Source organism: Penaeus vannamei, chromosome 13 (assembly GCF_042767895.1).
Source record: "Penaeus vannamei isolate JL-2024 chromosome 13, ASM4276789v1, whole genome shotgun sequence".
NCBI lineage: Eukaryota > Metazoa > Arthropoda > Malacostraca > Decapoda > Penaeidae > Penaeus > Penaeus vannamei.
Window position 1 is genome coordinate 2,469,935 of NC_091561.1, and position 10,000 is coordinate 2,479,934.

General features: G+C 36.7%; 1 protein-coding gene across 1 annotated transcript in view; it reads left to right on the top strand.

The window, feature by feature from the left end:
* The window catches only part of grh (grainy head), a gene marked incomplete at its 3' end in the record, with an annotated part of 641,830 nt that overhangs the window by 34,444 nt on the left and 597,386 nt on the right, over window positions 1–10,000 (top strand).

Consider the following 10,000-nt stretch of genomic DNA (forward strand, 5'->3'; position numbering starts at 1 on the left):
TGAGTGGTTGTTAGGCACGAGAGGAGGAGGAGGAGGAAGATGATGATGCTGTGGAAGACGAGAACGAGAAAAGAAGATAATAATAATAAGAGAGAGAGAGAGAACAACAACAACAACAACACCAACAAAAACACCACCACCACCACCAACAACACCACCACCACCAACAAAAACACCACCACCAACAACAAAAACACCACCACCACCAACAAAAACACCACCACCACCAACAAAAACCACCACCACCACCTCCACCACCAAAAACACCCCCACCACCAACAACAACAAAACAACCACCACCACCACCACCAATAACAAAACAACAACCACCACCAACAAAAACACCACCACCACCAACAAAAACACCACCACCCACTACCAACAAAAACACCACCACCACCACAACCAAAACCACCACCACCACCACCAACAAAAACACCACCACCAAAAACACCCCCACCACCAACAACAACAAAACAACCACCACCACCACCACCAATAACAAAACAACAACCACCACCTTTCCTCGGCCTCCGCCAGCTCCCTCCTCGCCCGTTCCTGCAGGCTCCGACCCGTGGCGTCTCCCGCCTCTGTTTCTCCTTCTAATTGAGACCGACCGACGCACCCCGCTCTTGTCTCCTACGAGGGAGCCGCGGCGCTGGCGTGCACGCGCGTGTGGTCGGCGGGGGGGGGGGGGATGATCCTGTGGGAGGGGGCTTCTCTGGCTTGTTTGAGGAGGGGGGAGGGGAGGGGGAGATAAGGAAGGGGAGATAAGGGAGAGGGGAGAGGATGGAGGGGGGAGGGGATGGAGAGAGGGGGAGAGGGAGAAAGGAGAAGGGGAAGAATGGGGCAAATAAGGGGAAAGGGATGGAGGGGGGGAACGGGTGAGCGAAGGTGGAGGGAAGCGGGAAAGGGGAGGGGAGAGGGGGGGGAGGGGGAGATGAATGGACGCGACGTCATTATTCATTATTCATGTCCGGCGTCGGCTCTATTTACGAGGGATGCTTCTCGGGCGAATGCGGCGAGGTCGGGCGAGAGTCGGAGGAGAGTCCTGTGAATGTACGAATTTATGCTTTTATTGTCATTTACTTTTTATTTACAGATTGATTTTTTTTTCTATATATTATTTTCATTTATCTATTCTCTCTCTCTCGCTCTCGCTCTCGCTCTCTCTCTCGCTCTCTCTCTCTCTCGCTCTCTCTCTCTCTCTCTCTCTCTCTCTCTCTCTCTATATATATATATATATATATATATATATATATATATATATATATATATATATATATATATATATATATATATATGTATATATATATATATATATATAAATATATATATAAATGAATATATATATATACATATATATATACATATATATATATATATATATATATATATATATATATATATATATATATATATCCATATATATATCCATATATATATATATATATGTGTGTGTGTGTTTTTCTTTTCAATAGTTTATATTTTTGAATTATTTGTGTGTGCTTTGACAGGATGCTTTCAAAATCTTTCTTGACTTCGTTGTTGTTTTTCTAATTCATTTTCTATTCACAATGCAATACCTATTAGTGTTTATACATTTAGTGATAATTATACATCCGTTTCTTCCGCTTACTACTTTCAAAAATACATTTCAAAACAAAAACAAATTTCTAGGTTTTAATTGAGAATGCTATGGTCGCTGGCCTTTGATATCTGTTGCGTGTTTTATCACAATTTCGATAATAATGTTGGTTTTTCTTCACGAAAGGAAAGAAATACCGGATACTAAAGTGTATAATTGTGTAGCCATATTTATATATACACAGAAGTTCACGTGATCACGACATAGAGGTGATAAAGTAAGTATTTTTATCATTTAATGGAAGTTGCTTGTTGGCTTTCAAACAACTATCTTTTTTCTCGAAAATATCACTACATTTTTCTCTTTAATTTTCTCGAAAAGAATATTTTAAAGCATTTGATTTCAAAAAGAATATTAGAGATAGACAAAAACATTAAAGAATTAAAATGAAAGAGAGGGGTGCAAAAGGAAGAAAAATACAAGAAGAGGGATAGAGAAGAAAAATCAAAAGAAAAAAGAAAACAAAGATAAGAGAGAAGCAGAGAAGAAAATAAACAAAATTGAAAAGAAGAAAACCAAAGAGAGGAAAAGAGAATAAAAAAAATGAAAACTAAGAAAATCAAAGAGAAGAAGAAAAAGAAAAAAAAAGGAAAATCAAAACCAACAGATGACCAAAGCAGAAGAAGAAAAAGAAAGAAGCCAAGACAGAAATAATGATAATAATAATAATAATACAGAAGAAGACAGACAGACAAACAAACACTAACATGCATAGATACTCAGTTATGTAGAGAAACACAAAAGATTTTTTTTTTTTTTTTTTTTTTTTTTAATCCATCTTTTCACACAAATGGATTCTCGTCTTGCAGAGACTTCGATGCAAGAGTAAATAGTTATCTCAAGGGGAATTCATCTCAGGGTGGGGGGTGGGGGTTGGGGGTTGGGAGGGGGGGATGTATCTCTATAATTTCTGAAGTTAAGATCAAAAGACAGTGGGGGGTAAATTACCCGAAAGAATGGAATAAGAAGAAGAAGGAGGAGGAGGAGGAGAAGAAGGAGAAAGAGGAGGAGGAGAAGAAGAAAGAGAAAGAGGAGAAGAAGAAGAAGAAGAAGGAGGAGGAGGAGGAGAAGAAGAAGAAGGAGGAGGAGGAGAAGGAGAAGAAGAAGAAGGAGAAGAAGGAGAAGAAGGAGAAGAAGAAGAAGAAGGAGAAAGAGAAGAAGAAGAAGAAGAGGAGGAGGAGAAGAAAAAGTAGAAGAAGAGAAAGAAAGAAAAAAGAAGAAGAGAAATAAAGAAAAACAAGAGAAAGAAGAAAAAGAAAAAAGAAGAAAGAAAAAGAAAAGAAGAAAAAGACGAAGAAATAGAAGAAGGAAAAGAGAAAAAACAAAAGAAGAAGAAATACAAAAAAAAAAAAAAACGAAAAATAGAAAATAAAACTACATCCACGATACGGAACAGATTAAGACTATCGGCCTCATGATTCTCCATCTTTATCATCTTTCCTTTACCTACCGTGAGCCGATATAAAGATGTAGAAGGAAGGTTGCCAATTCGTACTTTATTCGCCCTATTCGATAATTTCTTGAACCGATCATGGATATCTAACATGGCGTAGTCACGAGAGGTCAATTTAATTGTCATCTTTTATCTCTCGTGTTTTCGCCCTGTTTTTATCTCCCTTTTTCATATATTCACCTTTCGTTTTTTTTTTAGATTTTTGTTTTAATAGATATTGGATTATTATTTTTTTTCCATTTTTCATATATTCACGTTTCGTTTTTTTTTTTTTTTTATAGTTTTTGGATTATTATTTTCTTCCTTTTTCATATATTCACCTTTCGTCTTTTTTAAAAATAGTTATTGGATTATTATTTGTGTTCTTTTTTCTTTTTTTGTTCTTGTTTCTAGTTAGGGGATTTTGAGGTGTTTGAAATGGTCTTTAATCTTCTCTCTCTTTAATTCTTGTTCATCTTCGTCTCCTTCTTCTTCTTCTTCTTCTTCTCCTTCTTCTCCTTCTTCTTCTTCTTCTTCTTCTGCGTGTTCTTGTCTTTATTCGTAGTTTTTCCTCTTTTGTTCTGCTTTTATCTCCTTTTGTTCGTCTTCGCTCTCCATTTGTTCTGCTCCACTCCCTTTCTTTTGTTCTATTTGCGTTTCGGCATTTCTCTCGTTCTGTCTTTATGGTACTTGTTCTTCCATTGCTCTCGTGGAATTAAGTTTATTCTCGTGTCTTGCTAAGGAATATGATATTTTTGTTTTCGTTCAATATATTTCACGGTCTCTCTTTCTCTTTCTTCTATTTCTGTCTCTCTCTTTCGTCTCTCCCATCTTTTTCTGTCTCTGTATCTCTGTCGCTCTCTCTCTCTCTCTTTCTCTCTCTCTTTCTCACTCTCTCTCACTCTCTCTCTCTCTCTCTCTCTCTCTCTCTCTCTCTCTCTCACTCTTCCTCCCTCCCTCCCCTCTCTCTCATTCTCTTTCACCCTCCCTCCCTCTCACTCCCTTCCTCCCTCCCTCCCTCCCTCCCTCCCTCTCCCTCTCTCATTCTCGCTCACCCTCCCTCTCTCTCTCTCTCTTCTCTCTCTCTCTCTCTCTCTCTCTCTCTCTCTCTCTCTCTCTCTCTCTCTCTCTCTCTCTCCCTCCCTCCCTCCCTCTCTTTCTCTCCCTCTTTCTCTCTCCTATCTGATTTATTCACCTCTTTAGGTCCTTTTGACTTCTCTCCAGTCAGGTCACGGTTTGCATCAATCCTCCTGGGTGATTTCTCTTCAAATCCGCGATTTATGATACTAATCCCCCTTTTCTTGGGTGAGTTTTGATGTCTTACAGCGTCTAGATTACGTTTTTTATGTAACTACAAAGTCATTTTAGTTTTTTTTCTTTTCTTTCTCTCTTTTCTTCCTTGCTTTTGGTCTTTTCGTTGTCACAAAGTAAGACAAGAATTACTTAGTGATATTAGATTTTTTTAAATTTTCCTTTCCATTTTCCTTTTTTAATCGTTCGATATTGGAATTTCAGATTTGTAGAATACAAGAAACATTTTTTTCATTGTCAATAATTTTCTTTTTTTCTTCTTTTTTTTTCTTTCGATCAAGTATGTGACTTACTTATTGTAGACAGCCTGATAACACAAGGAAAAAGTCCCTGAACCAAAGACCCCTTATCAAAATGTATGGGCCAGACCTCTTAAGTGTCCCAAGTGACCAGTAAATTGTTCCTTTTGCTGACTCAGAGGACACTGCCATTACACTATCTCTGTAAACAAAGTACAAGTAAGGGTACAAGTGAGCTGTGATGTGTCTGTGTACACGGTAATGCAAACAATGGTATAAAGATAGTGTGGTTGTTTAGATAACGTTTTCGCTAATTTTGAGACCGGTTGGTATGTGGATATCTTAAAGAGAGATATGGAATTTTTGAGTGACATACGAATGTTTGTTTATACGAAAGCAAACGTATCTATAGTCCACGTGACATAAATATGCAAAAGCACAAAATTCAGTAAGGAAAGGTACAAAACCATTGGCCTCTCGCCCTCTCGCCCTCTCGCCGGTAGTCGCCGTCCCTCCCTCCCTCCCTCCCTTTCTCCCCTCATCACTCCCCTCTCCCTCCTTCCAATCCTACCTGTACCTAGCGCCCCCCCTCCCCCCCACTCGCCCCTCTCCCTTCAATACACTCTTCCAAGCAGTCGTCTATTGCCCGCCGCAAGATCTCTCCCTCCCCCGCTCCCCTCTCCCTATCTAAATACTCCCTTCCCCTCCCCCCCTGCTTCCCCTCCCTCCCTCCCCATCACATGCTTCTTCCAACACACTCCTTCCCCCTTTACCCCTCCTCTTTCCTCTCTTCCTCTCTTCTTCTCTCTCCCATTCCCTTTCCCCTCTCCTTTCTTTTCCAAACTTTCCTTCCTTCCCACTGATTTCTGTTCTCCTCTTTCTCTCCTTCTCCTACCTCTCTCCTCATTTGCTTCCTCTCCTTGTTTCTCTTTCCTTCTCCCTCTCCTTCCTTCATACCTCCCCTCCATTGTTCTCCCTCCCTTTACCCTCCCCACATTTCTTCCATCTTCTCCTAACTCTACTACCCCTCCCTTCTCCTCCCTTCCCTTCCCTAACTCTTCCTCCCTACTCTCCCTTCCTCCCCTCCCGCAAACTCTTCCTCCCTCCTTCCCCCCCCCCTACCGCAAACTCTTCCTCTTCCTCCCTCCTTTCTCCCCTCTCCCCTTTCCTTCACCCACAACCCCTCCTTCCTCCCTCCTCCCTCTATTTACCCACAACCCTCCAAGCCCACCTCTCAAAGAATATCACTCACACCCACAAACAAACAAACTAACTAACTTCAACTCCTCTTTCTCTCGTCAAGTTATCCTCCTCTTCATATTCTTCTGGGAGGTGAGAAGGGACACTTGCACTTCACACCCTGGCCACTTCACAGTGTGTCGAGAAAGTGTCGAAAAGATATGGCAGTCCCAGTTCTCAATTTTCGTTCATTTATTGTCATTATTGTTTTATGGAGGTTGGGACACTGCACTCTATACCTGTGATAACCTTTTATTTTTCTTCTTTTTTACTTTTTTTTAGCAATTTACACTGTACCTTTTCTTTTTATTTTATTATTATTATTTTTTAACAATTCACACTGCACCTTTTATTTATTTATTTGTTATTATATTTTTAACAATTCCCACTGCACCTTTCCTTTTTCTTCTTTTTTTCTTTCTTTTTTTAACAATTCACACTGCACCTTTTATTTTTATTTTCTTCTTTTTTCTTTTTTAACAATTCGCACTACACCTGTGATAACTCTTTTATTACCGCTGCCTTAAGAATTTAGAGAGAATTCCATGTACAAGTGTAAAATGAATACGCTATGACACGTAAATATGACAAGCTATAAAGAGATATGTATATAGATGAATAGATGGAGAGAGAGAGAGAGAGAGAGAGAGAGAGAGAGGGAGAGAGAGAGGGAGAGAGAGAGAGAGAGAGAGAGAGAGAGAGAGAGAGAGAGAGAGAGAGAGAGAGAGAGAGAGAGAGAGAGAGAGAGAGAGAGAGAGAGAGAGAGAGAGAGAGAGAGAGAGAGAGAGAGAGAGAGAGAGAGAGAGAGAGAGAGAGAGAGAGAGAGAGAGAGAAAGAGAGGTTAAGAGATAGATAGGTCGAGGATTGAGAATACCACTGTCACTTTTATCTTATTTCTCCTCCTCCTCCTTTCATCACCATTATCCTCATCATTCACTTCCTCATTATTATCATCGCCTTCCTCCCCTCCTCCTCCTCCTCCCTCCTCCCTCCTCCTCCTCCTCCTCCCTCCTCCTCCTCCCTCTCCTCCTCCTCCTCCTCATTATCCTCACCACCACCACCACATTCCCCTCATCATCTTCACCACTACCTCTTCCTCCTCCTTCCTCCTCCTCCTCCTCATTATCCTCACCACCACCACCACATTCCCCTCATCATCATCACCCCATCACGAAGGCAATACCACGCCCGCACGCCCATCACCAGGACTACCTCGATGCCCGCCCACACTGATGATGGGCGGGGTTAAGGAAGCACGCCCATACGCCCATTTCTGAGTGTCCGGCCCCCATCTTGGCTCTCTCTTATTATCTTTATTTCTTTCTCTTCATTATTTTTATCTTTATTGTCTCGTGCTCCTTATCTCTCATTATCTTTATTTCTCTCTCTTTATTATCATTCTTTTATCTTTATCATCCTTTTCTCGTTATCTCTTATCGTCTCTATTTTTCTCTCTTCGTTATCTTTCTTTATCTTTATTGTCCTTTTCTCGTTATCTCTCATTATCTTTATTTCTCTCTATTTATTATCATTCTTTTATCTTTATCATCCTTTTCTCATTATCTTTTTTTATCTCCATTTTCTCTCTTCGTTATTTTTCTCTCTCTTTATTGTCCTTTTCTCGTTATTTCTCATTATTCTTATTTCTCTTTCCTCATTTTTCTTATTTCTCTTTCCTCAATATTTTTATTTCTCTTTTCTTATTATCTTTCTTCTTTCGTCTCCTCCATGATCTCTTTTTATCTTTATTGTCCTTTTCTCTTTATCTCTCATTATCTATATTTCTCTTTCTTTATCATCTTTCCTTATTTTATTCTATTGTCTCCTCATTTCGTTCTGGATTTTTTGCTTTTATTTTTCATTTTTTGCTTTTATTTTTTGCTTCTATTTTCATTATTTATCATTATTATTATTTATCTGATTAATTATATTCATTACTATCATTATTGTTATTATCATTATTCTTTATTACTTTGATAATGGTGTTGATAACAAGAACAAAATAATAATTGCAATTGTTATTATTATTATTATCATTATCATTAATCAGCGTCGTTGTCATCACTATTATTATTATTTCTATTATAGTTCGAGTTGTTGTTGTTTTGTTGATGTTGTTGTTGTCGTTAGTCGTTATTATTATTATTATTATAATTATAATGAATATAACATTAATAGATATAATGAAAATGATAGTAATAATAATTGTTGTTATTGTCATTATTATCATTATAATAAATATAACAATAATGATGATTATGATTATGATGATAATGATGATAGATATAATGATAATGATAGTAATAATAATTGTTGTTATTGTTATTATTATCCTTTTCATTTTCTTCATCATAGGCATTAGCAACAACAATATTGCTATTAATATTATTATTATCATTGTTATCCTTTATCAATACAATAATAATGATTGTTATTATTATTGTTATTATAATCATTATTGTCGTTATTATTATTATTATTATTATTATTATTATTATTATTATTATTATTATTATTATTATTATTATTATTATTATTATTATTATCATTATTATTATTATTATTATTATTGTTATTATTATTATTTTTTTTTATTATTATTATTGTTGTTGTTATTATTACTATTATTATTATTATTATTATTATTATTATTATTATTATTATTATTGTTATAACTATTATTATTATTATTATTATTATTATTATTATTATCATCATTAGTATTACCATTTTATTATTATTATTACTATTATTATTACTATTGTTATTATCATTATTATTATTATTATTATTATTATTATTATTATTATTACTATTGTTATTATCATTATCATTATTATTATTATTATTATCATCATCATCATTATTATTTCAATTATTTATATTATTATCATTATTTATATTATTATTATTGATATTGTTGTTACCATTATCATATTTATTACTTTCATTTCTATCATCTCTATCAACATCCTCGCTCATTCGTGTCTCTTCCTTACCCTCTTCACTTCTCTCCGGCCTCTCTCCTCCTTTCCTTCCCTCTCCGTCTATTCCTCCTTCGTCGCCCCCTCCCCCCTTCTTGGCCTCTCTAAACAGCATCTCATTAGATTCTCTTCTCCAGCTGTCTCGGCTCCTCCTCTCGCTCATTTTCTCTCTTCCTTTCTTTCGTTGGCGTTCTCTGCGTCTGTATTCTTTTTTTTGTGAGTTTTGTTGTTTTCTGGTTGGGTGATTTATTTGTGTTTTTTTCTCTCTGTTTGTTCGGGTTTGTGTTTATTTCTCTGTTTTTCTCTTGTTTTTTTGTTGTTGTTTGTTTGTTTCTGTGTGTCTGATGCTCTTTCTATTTGACCTTCTCTCCCTACACACGCACACACACACACGCACACACACACACACCTACACACACACACACACACACACACACACACACACACACACACATCGAATCTTTCTCTCCTTTCCTAACACTCTTTTTCCCCAATCCTCTCGAGGTTTATCCATTCTCCCTTTCGTTATCTTCCTGTTCTCGTGTCCTCACCACCTCCCTCCTTCGCCCAAGAAACCAAGCATTGGCTTCTTTCCAATAAGTCTAATCATTTCCTCTTGGTTAATCTTGAATATCACTCTTACTGACTAACGCCCTTCTTCCCTCTTCTCTTCTGTCTCTTGGCGAGGATAATTCTCTTTCTTTCTTCTTGTCTTTCTTTTTTTTCTCTTTCTTTTTTCTTCTCTTTCTTTCTTTTTCTCTTTCTTTCTTCTTGTCTTGCTTTATTTTTCTCTTGCTTTCTTTTTCTCTTTCTTTTTTCTTGTCTTTCTTTCTTTATCTCTTTCTTTCTTCTTCTTTTTTTCTTTCTTCTTCTCTTCCCTTTTTATTCTCTTCCTTTCTTCTTCTCTTCCTTTTTTCTTCTCTTTCTTTCTTCCATTTTATTTGTTTCGTTTCGTGGTATTAAAATAATTGTATAAATAATATGCTAGATTTCAGTGATGAAATTAGTTAATTGTCATAAAAATATGGTACCAATAATATAAAAGTTATGAAAAGGTTCAATATTTTTTGTTAATTTGAATCCAGGTAGATTAAACCCTAATATCTAGAAAATTACGTAAACGACACTTTAAGAATAGGAAAAAAAA